Source organism: Oncorhynchus mykiss, chromosome 27 (genome assembly GCF_057628025.1).
Source record: "Oncorhynchus mykiss isolate SJ-2025 chromosome 27, ASM5762802v1, whole genome shotgun sequence".
NCBI lineage: Eukaryota > Metazoa > Chordata > Actinopteri > Salmoniformes > Salmonidae > Oncorhynchus > Oncorhynchus mykiss.
The window spans coordinates 15,992,809-16,010,671 of NC_143048.1; the positions used below are offsets into that span (position 1 = coordinate 15,992,809).

The 17,863-nt window shown below is 42.5% G+C and overlaps 1 long non-coding RNA gene across 8 annotated transcripts in view; it reads left to right on the forward strand.

Moving 5' to 3' along the window:
- The window catches only part of LOC149971244 (uncharacterized), a 149,391-nt gene that overhangs the window by 33,054 nt on the left and 98,474 nt on the right, over positions 1-17,863 (forward strand). For all 8 annotated transcript variants that reach the window (XR_016492675.1, XR_016492670.1, XR_016492674.1 and 5 more), the window contains one exon: positions 5,352-5,429. This is a non-coding gene — a long non-coding RNA (uncharacterized LOC149971244). The remainder of the gene's footprint in view (positions 1-5,351; positions 5,430-17,863) is intronic.

Here is a 17,863-nt window from a genome sequence, read left to right on the forward strand (position 1 = left end):
TGTTTGGGGCAAATCCAACACAACACATCACTGAGTACCACTCTTCAAATTTTCAAGCATGGTGGCATCATGTTATGGGTATGCTTGTTATTGGCATGGACTATGGGAATTTTTTTATGATAAAAATAAATGGAATACAGATATAAGCAAAGGCAAAATCAGAGTTTGATTGAGAAGTTTTAAAATAATAATGGTTCAATATTGTACATGTGCCGAATAGTGTAGACTTTACTGTGAAATGCTTGCTTATGAGCCCTTTCCAGCGATGCAGAGTAAAATAATAATAAGAAAAGAAAAATAGTAACACACGAGGAGTAAAATACACAAGAATGGAGCTATACACACACTCACACATACTAACATAGACAAATAGACACACACACACACACACACACTCATTCACTCTCTCAATCACTTACTCACTCCTCTGTGGAAGAAATAGACCAGAGAGGAAGCTTCGACCCTTCACCGAGCAAGGGCTGTCTGGTGTCATGGCAACCAGTGTGGATTACCCCACCCTCCCTCCATCAGGAAGAGAGAGAGCGTGAGAGAGCGATAGATGGTGGGGTTGGGGTACAGGTATGTCTGTATTAGCCTATATCTTTTTATAGATCAAATATATATATATTTTTGTACCCCCTTTTCTCCCCAATTTTGGAAGTTACAGTCTTGTCCCATCTCTGCAACTCCCGTATGGACTTGGGAGAGGCGAAGGTCAAGAGCCATGCGTCCTCCGAAACACGAACCCGCCAAGCCACACTGCTTCTTGACACACTGCTCGCTTAACCCGGAAGCCAGCCGCACCAATGTGTCGGGGGAAACACTGTACAGCTGGCGACTGTAGTCAGCGTGCATGCACCTGGCCCGCCACAGGAGTCGCAAGAGCGCAATGGGACAAGGATATCCCAGCCAGCCAAACCCTAACCTAACGCTGGGCCAATTGTGCGCGACACAGCCTGGGATCGAACCAGAGTCTGTAGTGACACCTCTAGCAGTGCCTTAGACCGCTGTGTCACCCCGGAAGCCCTGGATCAAATATACTTTAGAATGTAAATACATCTAGTAGGATATTTTAAAGGATCTGATGAATCTGAAAACTGTAGCAGAGGGAGCGGAAAGGAAGGTACCAACCTGAAGATAGCTACAGGCTAGCCATAGCTTTCTGTCTTTGTTCTCTGGGTGGGTATCCTGTAAAGGAAATGATGATAGATAGACTGAATAGATGGAAAAGAGCAGGGGTGTGGAACAAATTTCTCACCGCGGGCCGCCTTCAGTCTTCAACGAGGTCCGGAGGGCCCCACTGAAAATGTGTTATATTTCCTTGCCGTCAACGTTTGCAAAAAATAGTCCTCTGTACATTGTTTTTGATGAATGTTTGATGCTCCCCGACTGACTAGCTTTCATTTCAGTGATTATTAGTGAGTTGGACACAGTCAAGAAACTATGAATTTAGGTCCATTATCTTTTCTACTCAGTTTTCATTTGGTTTGAGTCAAAAAAAAAAATATTGAGTTTGTTTTCCACCCCCAAAATATTATATACAGTACAGTATATATACTTTTAAAATCAAACCACCCTTGGGCTGGATTGCACCCCGTCGCTATCTTTGATACTCCTGTGATAGAGTGATAGACGGGGGGGTCTTTAATAGAAGAGATGCTGAGGAGAAACAGGGGTGGAAGGTTGGCTAGAGGTTGAGAGAGGCAGGCGGACGACAGACAGAGCGACAAAGAGAAAGGAGGGAGAACGAAATGGAACGATACGAGGAGTCGGGAACGAGGAAAGGCAATGAAGATACGACAAGAGGGAGGGTGGCGAAAGAGAGGCAGAGAGGAGGGTGGGACATGGGGTTATTTGAGGACACACAAAGAAGGCTTCTCTCATACTGACATCTCTCAAAGCTCCCCTGATGACTGCAGTACACCCCGGCATCAGCCTGGAGCCATCCTAGCCCTCAGTCCCTCAGTCCACACCACCCATAACATGGGACAGGGGTTGTGTCTGAAATGGAACCCTATTCCCTAGCCTATATACTATAGCATACTTATTTTAGGGCTCTGGTCAAAAGCACTGCAATATAGGGAATAGGATGTCGTTTAGGATACACTTAGGTTGACAACCTGTGATACCAGTGGGAACCTACAAAACACACATTCACAGTTAAAATGTTCCTGAAATACTCATTCCTTTCCCCCTTTCCCTGTTTACCCTACAGTCAGAATAGCATCATTACCTGCCCATTTCCTATTACCTTACATCTTACACCAACGGTTGTGTCTTCTACACCAGACAGAGGAGCGCTCTACCGTTGTCAGTCAATCCGTGTCTGAGTCATGACCAGGGCGCACATAATTGCACAACACCGCTATAGACGTTAACTCAAAGTACATGGCATTAACTGCTCCTTTGATTACCTGTGTTACCAGGTAGGCTGGGAGGGAACACGCAGAGGCTGCTAGTAAAGCAGAGAGGCTGTCTAGTGGGAGACTAGCGGTGTAGTGCCTGGCTATTGGCTAATGGGCACCCAGAAGGAGGCTCACTGTAATAGCTCTCTGGTTACACCACCGCTACTTGGAATGCAAGGTCATAATTAAGACCTTTTATTACAAAAGGCTTTAAAATTAGAACAGAATCCACTCCAATAAAAGGAACCGCCGGCTAATTTGGAGAGAGAGGTTTTTTTTCCCTGTGTTTTTTGAATCGGTGCCCAGAATGGACCACTCGTCTTGAGAAATGCAAAGGGAAAAAAACTTTCAAAATGAGAATTTCCCCTTTGAAAGATTCCCAGATTTTCCAGGCATTATGCGACATGCCAGGAATGAGCGGAATTGCATTTTTATTTGGGTTGTAATTGTTACAATAAAAATGATGGCCGTAAAACACTACTTGTTTCCACTCTATTCTACATCATGGCTGCCTAATGTAGTCGAGAATCCAGTGTGTCATGCAACAATCATTTACAACAATGATTATTGTTCACTCTCAGTCAATGTGAAGATCATATTTTAAACCAGCATCTGTTTTTCCCTCTATTGAAATGAGTGTGCTGTGTAATCCACCATCTCTCTGCATGTGATTCAGCAGTTCTGTACATACAGTGCCTTGCGAAAGTATTCGGCCCCCTTGAACTTTGCGACCTTTTGCCACATTTCAGGCTTCAAACATAAAGATAGAAAACTGTATTTTTTTGTGAAGAATCAACAACAAGTGGGACACAATCATGAAGTGGAACGACATTTATTGGATATTTCAAACTTTTTTAACAAATCAAAAACTGAAAAATTGGGCGTGCAAAATTATTCAGCCCCTTTACTTTCAGTGCAGCAAACTCTCTCCAGAAGTTCAGTGAGGATCTCTGAATGATCCAATGTTGACCTAAATGACTAATGATGATAAATACAATCCACCTGTGTGTAATCAAGTCTCCGTATAAATGCACCTGCACTGTGATAGTCTCAGAGGTCCGTTAAAAGCGCAGAGAGCATCATGAAGAACAAGGAACACACCAGGCAGGTCCGAGATACTGTTGTGAAGAAGTTTAAAGCCGGATTTGGATACAAAAAGATTTCCCAAGCTTTAAACATCCCAAGGAGCACTGTGCAAGCGATAATATTGAAATGGAAGGAGTATCAGACCACTGCAAATCTACCAAGACCTGGCCGTCCCTCTAAACTTTCAGCTCATACAAGGAGAAGACTGATCAGAGATGCAGCCAAGAGGCCCATGATCACTCTGGATGAACTGCAGAGATCTACAGCTAAGGTGGGAGACTCTGTCCATAGGACAACAATCAGTCGTATATTGCACAAATCTGGACTTTTTGGAAGAGTGGCAAGAAGAAAGCCATTTCTTAAATATATCCATAAAAAGTGTCATTTAAAGTTTGCCACAAGCCACCTGGGAGACACACCAAACATGTGGAAGAAGGTGCTCTGGTCAGATGAAACCAAAATTTAACTTTTTGGCAACAATGCAAAACGTTATGTTTGGCGTAAAAGCAACACAGCTCATCACCCTGAACACACCATCCCCACTGTCAAACATGGTGGTGGCAGCATCATGGTTTGGGCCTGCTTTTCTTCAGCAGGGACAGGGAAGATGGTTAAAATTGATGGGAAGATGGATGGAGCCAAATACAGGACCATTCTGGAAGAAAACCTGATGGAGTCTGCAAAAGACCTGAGACTGGGACGGAGATTTGTCTTCCAACAAGACAATGATCCAAAACATAAAGCAAAATCTACAATGGAATGGTTCAAAAATAAACATATCCAGGTGTTAGAATGGCCAAGTCAAAGTCCAGACCTGAATCCAATCGAGAATCTGTGGAAAGAACTGAAAACTGCTGTTCACAAATGCTCTCCATCCAACCTCACTGAGCTCGAGCTGTTTTGCAAGGAGGAATGGGAAAAAAAATGTCAGTCTCTCGATGTGCAAAACTGATAGAGACATACCCCAAGCGACTTACAGCTGTAATCGCAGCAAAAGGTGGCGCTACAAAGTATTAACTTAAGGTGGCTGAATAATTTTGCACGCCCAATTTTTCAGTTTTTGATTTGTTAAAAAAGTTTGAAATATCCAATAAATGTCATTCCACTTCATGATTGTGTCCCACTTGTTGTTGATTCTTCACAAAAAAATACAGTTTTATATCTTTATGTTTGAAGCCTGAAATGTGGCAAAAGGTCGCAAAGTTCAAGGGGGCCGAATACTTTCGCAAGGCACTGTAGACTGATACTAGTGAAGCATCAGATACTGCTCATCTATCTTAGATCTTTCATGCCATATACAGTACACTGAGTATACCAAATAATTAGGAACACCTTCCTAATATTGAGTTACACCCCCTTTTGCCCTCAGAACAGCCTCAATATGTCGGGGCATGGACTTCTACAAGGTGTTGACTCCAATGCTTCCCACAGTTGTGTCAAGTTGGCTGGATGTCCTTTGGGTGGTGGACCATTCTTGATACACACGTGAAACTGTTGACCTTGAAAAACCCAGCAGTGTTGCAGTTCTTGACACAAACCTTTGTGCCTGGCACCTACTACCATACCCTGTTCAAAGGCACTTAACTATTTTGTCTTGCCCATTCCCTCTCTGAATGGCATACATACACAATCTATGTCTCAAGGCTTGAAAATCCTTCTTTAACTGATTTCCTCCCCTTCATCTATACAGATAGAAGTGGATTTAACAAGTGACATCAATAAGGGATCATAGCTTTCACCTGGATTCACCTGGTCAGTCTATGTCATGAAAAGAGCAGGTGTTCCTAATGTTTTATATACTCAATGTATGTCAACATGGTGGCATGATGATAAGATATTGGAGTTTTTCATGTTTTTCAGGAACCAGAGACAGTATCCATAGAAGCCAATGAGTGGAAGAGAGCAGCCTCACATGATCATTAGCACCACTTCTGGACTGTGAGTAGAGTATTCTCAGTTGGGTCATTCCACGAAAAGAGGGCCTTTTGCATCCCTTTGATATTTTAAGTAGAAATTCTGCACCAATATTGAATTTAAAAGCCTGCTATATTAAGTGCCCTGGAGAATTCAATTAATCTGATTTTTTAAAAATATAATTAAAGAATTCTGCACTTTACATTAACATAAGCCACTTAACCCCACAATTTCTTAATGTTTTCACCATCATTGTAAGGCCCTGTTTTTTTGTTGCTTTGACAAAGTCATTTCAGAAGAGTATTATTGAGTTTATGTGATTAGTGATTCATTTATATCTGTCCCTCATTTAAAGGTCAACCCTGTTAGTGAACAGAACTCTCTCTTTAATATGTTGAAACTATTCCTTCTAAAGAAACATTTTAATAGTCAAATCATAGTATGAAAGCAGGTGAGCTGGTTCTACTCTTTTTGACCATTATCTGGTGTTTTGTGATGGAAAACTGAGCGGGTCGAGCAGAGCACATCAACCCTGTTGCCCATAGATAGACAGGCAGGAATGTTTTTTTGTGAAGTTTGCATTCAATTGCTACTCCCTGTTGTACACAACAAGCTTCCATTCCCCTTGTCACAAGGGTATTTTTGGCTGATTTAAGATGAAATCATCAACCCTGTTCCTTTATTTTATTTAACCTCTCGAGATGGGAAAACATGTTTTTATTACGTTGCAGGTGCTCTTTATGACAGAATTTTAAATTTGGTGAAATCAAACGTTTCTTTTGACCAAGTTACACTACTCAAAAGGAACTGAAATGGTGGAACGATCCAGCTACTTTTACCACGACTACTTTTACCAAACCGCATTTCAAGTGTACCTGTAGTATCTGTATTAGAGCAGTCCTTGGAGCTAGCCACCCTGCTGGAATGTACCTTGAACGGTCTACTGAGATGGAGGAGATGGTAAACAAACACAGTGAAGGGTCTGGGCCTCCTCTCTCAGCTCTGTTCAGCTACTGCAGCTGTGCCCTCTCTATGGTCATCAGCCTATACTGTACATACATCAGCTGACCTGCCAACAGCTGCATTTACATAAGTATCCAGATCCCAACCGGCCGTGATTGGGAGTCCCATAGGGCGGCCCAGCATCGTCCAGGTTTGGCCGTTGTAGGCCGTCATTGTAAAAAAATATTTGTTGTTAACTGACCTGCCTAGTTAAATAAAGGTGATTTTTTTTTAAACAAAAATAAAATAAAAAATCTAAATGTATTCAGTGCTCTGTTAAAGCACCTTTGGCAGTGATTACAGCCTCAAGTCTTCTTGGGTATGACGCTACAAGCTTGGCACACCTGTATTTGGGGAGTTTTCCCACTCTTCTCTACAGATCCTCTCAAGCGCTGTCAGGTTGGATGGGGAGTCGCTGCACAGCTATTGTCAGGTCTCTCCAGTGATGTTCGATCAGGTTCAAGTCCATGCTCTGGCTGCGCCACTCAAGGACATTCAGAGACTTGTCCCGAAGCCATTCCTGCATTGTCTTAGCTGTGTGCTTAGGGTTGTTGTCCTGTTGGAAGGTAAACCTTCGTCCCGCCCCAATCCTGAGCGCTCTGAAGCAGGTTTTAATCAAGGATCTCTCTGTACTTTTCTCTGTTCATCTTTCCCTCAATCCTGACCAGTCTCCCAGTCCCTGCCGCTGAAAAACATCCCCACAGCATGATGCTGCCACCACCATGCTTCACCGTAGGGATGGTGCCAAAATGTGTGCAAAGCTGTCATCAAGACAAAGGGTGGCTACTTTGAAGAATCTCAAATATAAAATATATTTTAACACTTTTTTTGGTTACTACATGATTCAATATGTGTTATTTCATAGTTTATGTCTTCACTATTATTCTACAATGTAGAAAATAGTAAAATAAAGAAAAACCCTTGAATGAGTAGATGTGTCCAAAATGTTGACTGGTACTGAATTTTCAAAGAAACGTGGATCATCAGTATTTGGTCCATAAAGGTTAAGGAGACATATCTGTTTAAGGTCCAATAAAATATTTCAAATCATCCATCTACCTTGCGGATCTGCTTGGACAATTTGCGCATTCGGATCAAAATTACTGTTAATTAATATCATCACCCCTTTTGAGTTTCTTTGCCCATGGGAGAAGTATATTGCACCCCCCCCCCCCCCCCCCCAGTCCTTTTTCCACACAACTTAATTGAATGAGTTGAATGAGTTTCTTGTAAACAATAGATAATAATATATTCTTTCTCTTTAAGCCAGGTAAATATTGTTTGTCTTTTCTTATTATCTGCTAAGCCATTACAATTATAACTGGCTATACTTATTTCACCAATTACCATAATGAGGGACAAGTTTCAGATCTATTTATCAAAATATATGTTTGTAAATTTACCATTGAATAGTACCATAATGATTGAGTGTCCATATAGCTGTACCATGATATTTTCATTGCTACTATGTAACCCTCCAATTGTTCTCTACTATTCCACCCGCTAAAGCCCCTCCCCATCCCAAGTTGGGTTGTCATCTCTATGCCCCCCAAGAGGCCAGGACCCATTCTTTGAAAAGAGAACACAGTGCCACCCACAGAACAGAAGCAGATCAACTGCCAAAAGCATTTCCATCACCCTCACCTCTATTTGCTTAATATATAGATTAAAAAACAATATATTTTCAAAAATATTGCGTAACTTAATTCCCATCATTAAAAACACACACACACACACACACACACACACACACACACACACACACACACACACACACACACTCTTACACACACATACTCTTACACACTTCCCCTACAATCATCCATAAGCTCAGATGCCCAACGGTTGTTACATCCCAGAGCCCAACTCTTGAAAGGACTTGATTTACAAATGCATATACAGTTTCAGCTGTTTGAGAAAGCATGCAAGATTGAGCAAAAATTGCAAAAATGGGGAGATTAAATTAACCAATGTCAAGTCCTAGTTGATGGAGATGAGATCCCTTCCCCTGAAACACACACACACTGGTCCCCCATTGTGACCATTTCGCCAAGCATCTCTGTGCAGTCAGACCTTTGATTATTTTGTGCCACCGGGGTCACAATAATATGCCCCCCGAAGAAAAATCCTAACGCTACACCATACAATGAGATTCTAGATGATTCTGTGCTTCCTACTTTGTGGCAACAGTTTGGGGAAGGTCCTGTTTCAGCATGACAATGCCCCAGTGCATAAAGTGAGGTCCCTAAAGAAATGGTTTGTTGAGATCGGTGTGGAAGAACTTGACTGGCCTGCACAGAGCCCTGACCTCAACCCCATCGAACACCTTTGGGATGAATTGGAACACCAACTGCGAGCCAGGCCTAATCGCCCAACATCAGTGCCCGACCTCACTAATGCTTTTGTGGCTGAATGGAAGCAAGTCCCTGCAGCAATGTTCCAACATTTAGTGGAAAGCCTTCCCAGAAGAGTGGAGGCTGTAAAGGGGGGAGCAACTCCATATTAATGCCCATGATTTTGGAATGAGATGTTGGACAACCAGGTGTCCACATACTTTTGGTCATGTAGTGTATGTTCATTAAAATACCAAACCACAAGTACGGTATAATGGTAGTTCTCATCACATGGATGTTATTTGTGAGCGATGGCAAAATCCCTGTACCAACACACATAATACTAACCCCAGCAGAGTCTGCCTGCTGCCCATGACAGCAGCAAATGGACCACTCCTATACCTTTCATTTTTAGCATTTCAAATGCCGTCTGTTTATTTTTTTTGACACACAAAAAAACTGCCTCAAATACATGTTGTCTACAACACGTGCAACCACAGACATCCATTACAATTCTTTGTAAATTAACACTGAAATTAGCAGATGAAAGCTTGAAAGGATTTGACTGAGTGAGCGTGGCAAACAATCCCAGGCATTAACCTGGTGCAGAGGAGGAGTCATTGCAAGGTTAAAGCCCAGCAGCACGTCGTCGAAAGAGAGAGAAGTGGGATAAGGTCCCTATGCCAGGAATACATTTTGAGGACAGCAGAAAAGGCCAAGTTCCTCTAGCCAATTGCTTTGGGGTTACAGAGATAATGCTGAAAGCTTTAAGCTGAGGGTTTTTCAGTCTGGGGCCTGGAGCCACTGTCTACTGCAGCTCATGGCTACCGCAGCTGCTAGAAATAGAGAGACAGAGAGAGAGCGTGAGAGAGAGCGTGAGAGAGAGAGACGGAATCTTGGATGTTGTCCCTGATCCAAGCCAGGATGGGCGACGTGGGGTGTAGGGTACGTCAGACCAGCCTGGCATACGCTGTCTGTACCCGACAACACACCACTAGAGCCGATGTGGGGTTTGGGGGTGGGGGCAGGGTGTTTCGAAGAGGAAGGGGTTGGGTATGCGCGTGTGTGTGTTTGTGTGCAGCAATGCCATGCCCTCCCCAGCTCTGCTGGCTCCAGAAGGTTTGCCGTGCCCAACGCCGAGGGAGCTGCCAGTGCTGAGCTGTCTGGCACTTCTCTCCTCTGCAGGGCATTGATTAAGTGACACAAAACAGCACAGCACAGCGCTACTGCCTCACCTGCCATTAGCTGAGCCAGTGCCTGCCAATACCCACACATGAGTCAGGGAATATTGACGTGGTTCGAGACAGACTATCAGCCAATAGGAGCTGTCTGTGTTTTGTGGCAGAGAGAGAAAGAGGGTGGGAGAGAGAAAGAGACAGGGAGACATGGCTCTGCGGTTGTTTGGAGATTAAATGTATGATGGCACGTTTGAATATTTGAATATTTTCGAGAGGCTTTAATGAACCTGTCAAAGTGAAAAAAATGGTTATTGAAACCTAATAATGAGAGAAGTTAAGCACCAAATGCTTCATGCATAACTGTTGTGAATAGTTACGGCTGATATGACGGGGAACCTCTACAAAGCAGCGATATCTAGGCTGCAACAATAGATCATTAAACAAAGAAAAAACAACTATGATTAGAGCTCGTCGTCTTATTGGGGTTAACATACAACACTACTGAAACAGAGCAGTTCTGAGCATGTTTCAGATGAATGATTTTACTACGGGAACAGCTGTTGATTTGCCACCAGCTCATTTCCGTGTGTGTGTGTGTGTGTGTTCAAGCACCTGCCTGTGTGAGGGCTGTCAGAGGATCTGATAATCTGTCATTAACCAGTAAGAGCTGGTGGTCTTCCATTGCCTCTTAAAACAAGATTGTCTGCATTTTTGTTTTTGACAGAGGATGCTGTTGTCATTTCTACTCTAAATTCTAATTCCCAATACAGTCATTGTTTTATTGGTTTATGTGGCAAACAACTTGGTATGCTGTGGTCAGGGGAACACTATTAATTCAGCTAATAATGGCATAGCTGCTGCTACTTACTATTCATGCATAGTCACTTTACCTCTACCTACATGTACATATTACCTCAATTACCTCGACTAACCTGTTTATTATCTATACATAGTCACTTTACCTCTACCTACATGTACATATTACCTAAATTACCTCGACTAACCTGTTTATTATCTATACATAGTCACTTTACCTCTACCTACATGTACATATTACCTCAAGTACCTCAACTAACCTATTTATTATCTATGCATAGTCACTTTACCTCTACCTACATGTACATATTACCTCAATTACCTCAACTAACCTGTACCATAGGCAGTAAAGACATCAAAACTTTAGTATAAACAGTAGTTTCAGGAGAATGGGTTGAGTAATTCCTCTAGTTTCTGTCTCAGTTGGTACAGTACTACAACGAACTCTGTACCGGTACCCCCTGTATATAGCCTAGTTACAGTTATTTTATTGTTGCTCTTTAATTATTTGTTATTTTTCTATTTTGTTCTTTATTTGTATTGATTGTTTACTTCAGTTTTTTAGTAAATACTTTCTTAACACTTATTTTTTATTAAAACGGCATCATTGGATAAGGGCTTGTAAGTAGGCATTTCACTGTAATGTCTGTTGTATTCGGCGCATGTGACAAATCAAATTTGGTTTGATTTGAGTAGATAGCTTTAATGTGCGGCATGTCTAGCGTGTACATTACCTACCGAAGGTATTACCTGTATTAAGGGTACCTGTTTGAACTTGTTATCAGTATAAAAGACACCTGTCCACAACCTCAAACAGTCACACTCCAAACTCTATGGCCAAGACCAAAGAGCTGTCAAAGGACACCAGAAACAAAATTGTAGACCTGCACCAGGCTGGGAAGACTGAATCTGCAATAGATAAGCAGCTTGGTTTGAAGAAATCAACTGTGGGAGCAATTATTAGGAAATGGAAGACATACAAGACCACTGATAATCTCCCTCGATCTGGGGCTCCACGCAAGATCTCACCCCGTGGGGTCAAAATGATCACAAGAATGGTGAGCAAAAATCCCACAACCACACGGGGGGACCTAGTGAATGACCTGCAGAGAGCTAGGACCAAAGTAACTAAGCCTATGATCCAGAAGACGATTGGGAGAATGTCATATGGTCAGATGAAACCAAAATATAACTTTTTGGTAAAAACTCAACTCGTCGTGTTTGGAGGACAAAGAATGTTGAGTTGCATCCAAAGAACACCATACCTACCGTGAAGCATGTGGGTGGAAACATCATGCTTTGGGGCTGTTTTGCTGTCTGCAAAGGGACCAGGACGACTGATCCGTGTAAAGGAAAGAATGAATGGGGCCATGTATCGTGAGATTTTGAGTGAAAACCTCCTTCCATCAGCAAGGGCATTGAAGATGAAACGTGGCTGGGTCTTTCAGCATGACAATGATCCCAAACACACCGTCCGGGCAACAAAGGAGTGGCTTCGTAAGAAGCATTTCAAGGTCCTGGAGTGGCCTAGCCAGTCTCCAGATCTCAACCCCATAGAAAATCTTTGGAGGGAGTTGAAAGTCAGTGTTGCCCAGCAACAGCCCCAAAACATCACTGCTCTAGAGGAGATCTGCATAGAGGAATGGGCCAAAATACCAGCAACAGTGTGTGAAAACCTTGTGAAGACTTACAGAAAACGTTTGACCTCTGTCATTGCCAACAAAGGGTATATAACAGTATTGAGATAAACTTTTGTTATTGACCAAATACTTATTTTCCACCACAATTTGCAAATAAATTCATTAAAAATCCTACAATGTGATTTTCTGGATTTTTTTTCTCTCATTTTGTCTGTCATAGTTGAAGTGTACCTATGATAAAACATGACTGGCCTCTCTCATCTTTTTAAGTGGGAGAACTTGCACAATTGGTGTCTGACTAAATACTTTTTTGCCCCACTGTATATACAGTACCAGTCAAAAGTTTGGACACACCTACTCATGCAAGGGTTTTTCTTTATTTGTACTGTGTTCTACATTGCAGAATAATTGTCAAGACATCAAAACTATGAAATAACACATATGGAATCATGTAGTAACCAAAAACTTGTTAAACGTATCAAAATATATTTTAGATTCTTCAAAGTAGCCCCCCTTTGCCTTGAAGACAGCTTTGCACACTCTTGGCATTCTGGGGTGGCAGGTATCCTAGTGGGTAGAGTGTTGGACTAGTAACTGAAAGGTAAAAACCTGTCGTTCTGCCTCTGAACAAGGCAGTTAACCCACTGTTCCTAGGCCGTCATTGAAAATAAGAATTTGTTCTTATCTGACTTGCCTAGTTAAATAAAGGTAAAATATATATATATAATTCTCTCAAACAGCTTCACCTGGAATGCTTTTCCAACAGTCTTGAAGGAGCTCCCACATATTCCGGGCACTTTTTCATTACTCTGCGGTCCAACTCATCCCAAACCATCTCAATTGGGTTGAGATCGGGTGATTGTGGAGGCCAGGTCATCTGATGCAGCATCACTCTCCTTCTTGGTCAAATAGCCCTTACAGAGCCTGAAGGTTTGTTGGGTCATTGTCCTGTTGAAAAACAAACGATGGCATATCGATGGGATGTTGTATCGCTGCAGAATGCTGTGGTATCCATGCTGGTTAGGTGTGCCTTGAATTCTAAATAAATCACAGACAGAGTCACCAGCAAAGCGCCATCATACCTCCTCCTCCATGCTTCACGGTATGACCCACACACGCAGAGATCATCTGTTCACCTACTTTGCGTCTCACAAAGACACGGCGGTTGGAACCAAAAATCTCAAATTTGGACTCCAAAAGGACAGATTTCCACTGGTCTAATGTCCATTGCTTGTGTTTCTTGGCCCAAGCAAGTCTCTTCTTATTATTGGTGTCCTTTAGTAGTGGTTTATTTGCAGCAATTCAACCATGAAGGCCTGATTCACGCAGTCTGATGTTGAGATGTGTCTGTTACTTGAACTCTGTGAAGCATTTATTTGGTCTGCAATTTCTGAGGTTGGTAATTCTAATGAACTTATCCTCTGCAGCAGATGTAACTCTGGGTCTTCCTTTCCTGTGGCGGTCCTCATGAGAGACAGTTTCATCATAGTACTTGATGGTTTTTGCGGCTGCAATTGAAGAAACTCTCAAAGTTCTTGAAATTTGTCAGATTGACTGACCTTCCAGTGTTAAAGTAATGATGGAATGTTGTTTCTCTTTGCTTATTTTAACTGTTCTTGCCATAATATGGACTTGGTATTTTACCAAATATGGCTGTCTTCTGTATACCACCCCTACCATTAAGAAAGAAAATAAATTCCTGTGTGCAAAGCTGTCATGAAGGCAAAAGGGGAATACTTTAAAGAATCTCAAATATAAAACATACTTTGATTTGTTTAACACTTTTTTGGTTACTACATGATTCCATATGTGTTATTTCATAGTTTTGATGTCTTCACTTTTATTCTATGTAGAAAATAGTGAAAATGTAAAAATACCCTGGAATAAGTAGGTGTGTCAAAAATGTTGACCCGTACTGTACCCTACCGTTCAAAAGTTTGGAGTCACTAAGAAATGTCATTGTTTTTGAAAGAAAAGCAATTTCATTTGCCCATTAAAATAACATTGAATTGATCAGAAATACAGTGTAGACATTGTTAATGTTGTAAATGACTTTTGTAGTTTATGGAACATCTACATAGGCGTACAGAGGCCCATTATCGGCAACCATCATTCCTGTGTTCCACTGGCACATTGTGTAAGCTAATCCAAGTTTATAATTTTAAAAGGCTAGAAAACCCTTTTGCAATTATGTTAGCACAGCTGAAAACTGTTGTTCTGATTAAAGAAGCAATAAAACTGGTATTCTTTAGAACAGTTGAGTATCTGGAGCAAAACCATTTGAGGGTTCAATTACAGGCTCAAAACTGCTAGAAACAAAGACCTTTCTTCTGAAACTCATCAGTCTATTATTGTTCTGGGAAATGAAGGCTATTCCATGCAAGAAACTGAAGATCTCGTACAACGCTGTGTACTACTCCCTTCGCAGAACAGCGCAAACTGGCTCTGACCAGAATAGAAAGAGGAGTGGGAGGCCCCGGTGCACAACTGAGCAAGAGGACAAGTACATTAGAGTGTCTAGTTTGAGAAACAGATTCCTCACTAGTCCTCAACTGGCAGCTTCATTAAATAGTACCTGAAAAACACCAGTGAGAACCCCTGACGTAGGTCATCCCTTTAAGCTGTAATTTAGAGTCCAGAGATGCAGAGACCCGATAGTCTGTCGCCCATTGTAACATAGCTAAACTACTCTGGAGAAATTGCTTCGAAAAGTATGAAAGCCAATGGTCCAATATTTTAGAACACTGCTGTGTAGACACGTACACGTTTTTGGACTCTGATAAGCGCTTAAGTCCGACCCAGGATTCAATCCCCAACAACAACAACACTTTGTGCTCCTGAAGCTAGCATGCTAACCATTACCCTACCAAAACCATGGTCTTGGTTGGTAAGGACACACTATTGGGTGTTAACTAACATGCTAAACAATACCGCGCCGTTCCTAGCGCACACAGCTAACTACTTCACTTCTGCTAAACTAGCACCTATGATTGATAGCAGTAATCTTGATTTCCTCTGTATGTACTGAAGAAGAGATTTTTTTTCTCATTATTAGACTCTGTTAGCTCGCTGAGCTCAAGCCTAGGCATTAGTTCGCGGAGCAAACACAAGTCTCAGGCAAGGTTACTTATCACACTACCGTGGCTCACCGAATCACCTTCATTATTACACTCATACTAGTTTTCACCTCTCTGAAAATGGATTTCGACTTCACTGAACGATGCAAGCATTTGTCTCGCTACAATTTACGGGGATTACTGCCGTACCCGGTAGTGGAGCATTAGGATTTTCCAACTGCTGATTAGTCGCGGCCCTCCATGTCTCCTAATTTTCTCATAGCCCTTTGAGTTTGAAGAATTCTCTCATCCAGCCTTTGATCTTATCTATTCAATTAGTCGTTAGCCTACCCTCCCTCCCTTCCCTGACCTCACCTCCCCTCCCTTCTCCCTTTCCCTCCCTCTACCTCTCTTCCCCTCCTCTCTCCACAGACCCTGCCTGCCTGCCTGCCAGAGTATTATGAACTAGAAATCTGCTGGATCCTCTAAGGATGTGACCCGCACTTCTATATAAAAGGATTTTCCATTATGTCCTGTAGCCGTGTGTGTGCATGTGTGTGCGTGCTCGAGTACTGTAAGTGTGTGTTACAGAGTGACGGTGATGGAGGGTGAAACAGGGTGAGAGAGCGAAAGACGGACAGAGGGAGGCATATCTGTCCTAACTGTCCATGATCTGATACTGACACAACCCGCTAAAACACATCCCTGAATGAAACATTAGAACCACATACAGTGTGTGGTACAGTGTTAGAACTCGCTACCATTTATACAGTACAGGAAACAAAACAGATATAACTGTACGATAATCCTGACCAAGAACTAGCATGAAACATTATATTGAAGAAAAGCGATATTCACACACACACACACACACACACACACACACACACACACACACACACACACACACAGTGGGAGCAGGTTCTAACAGCCCCTGGCAGGTCCTGTGTGGCCTCGACCTTGCTGCTCTAGTTGGGAGCGGTGAGGTTGCTGCAGAGGAAACAATGGAGCTCTTTGTGCTGTCGGCTCTCTGGCTCTGAGAGAGAGAGAGAGAGAGAGAGAGAGAGAGAGCTGCAAAATGTCTTCCCCAGATGAAACTGCATATTGTTTCCCAGTGAGAGTTGCTCAGTTTTCTCTGTCTGTCCCCCCCACACCACTCATACCCACCAGGCCTTAGCACTGCCTCTGCCTGGCTGCCCTGCATTTTGTCAGACCCACTGGCCTTCCCCTCATCCGCCGCTGCCCCGCACCAATTATGTTCTACTGTAAATACCACACACATACACATACAAATGCATGCACATACTGTACACACACATGCATGCATGAAAACACATACATGCTCACACACCCGCACAAAACACGCATGCTCACACATGCATGCTCACACGTAATCCCTCAAGGATGATCTTTTCCTCACTGTTTTTTTAGGTAGCTTGATTGTTGTGGGTCCGGCTGTGGCTGAGCAGGCCGATTGCAAGTGAGTCTGGAGGTGAGGGGAGTTTATTGACTAGTTGGTCTTAAACAGCCATTTAAAGGGTAGTACATCAACATTTGAAATATACTTAATTTGATACATCCATTTGTTTAGTTACTTACCCCAAAGCCATCATTAGCATCCCTGCTAGTGAAACAATGGGAGTGGTAGAGCCAGGATGCTTCAAAAAGCATGTCCAAATCCTCAGTAACTTTAAACCAAATGTTATAGTGACCCAAATACCATAACAAGTTGCACATATAGAATATTGAAGAGTATATAGGAATTCCCCCAAAGTCCACATTGTTGCAGAAACAGGAAACACTTATTTTTATTTATTAAGTACAAAGTCCTGATCAAAATCACCCCATTCGGTAGATTGATGGTTAAACAGACAGATTTTGATGGGGATTTGTGTATTATGCTAATTAGACGTCCGTACTTGCGCAGACAACAACCTGAAGTCACCAGGTGGCTCTTTTTGTGGTGTGGAGTTTCCAGTTTGTTGCGTTATGTATTGCTTTTCAGGGTGTCTTTGTACCTTTTCTTTTGTCCCCCTTTCCATCCATTTCCCCTCTTCCAGTTGCCCGTACGCAGTTGTTTGGGCAGCCTTGAATCACGGTATCCTGTCCATCGGAGTGCCCAATGATTTGGGATTCTGTGCTGGGAATGTTTGCCTGGGTAAGGACGCTGACATTGGTCCGTCGATCCTCCCATCTGATGCTCAGTATCTCCCTCAAGAACTGTTGCTGCTGGGGCTCCAGTTTTTGAAGGTGTGTGTGTGTGTATGTACAGTGCCTTGCGAAAGTATTTGGCCCCCTTGAACTTTGCGACCTTTTGCCACATTTTTTTGTGAAGAATCAACAACAAGTGGGACACAATCATGAAGTGGAACGACATTTAACAAATCAAAAACTGAAAAATTGGGCGTGCAAAATTATTCAGCCCCTTTCCTT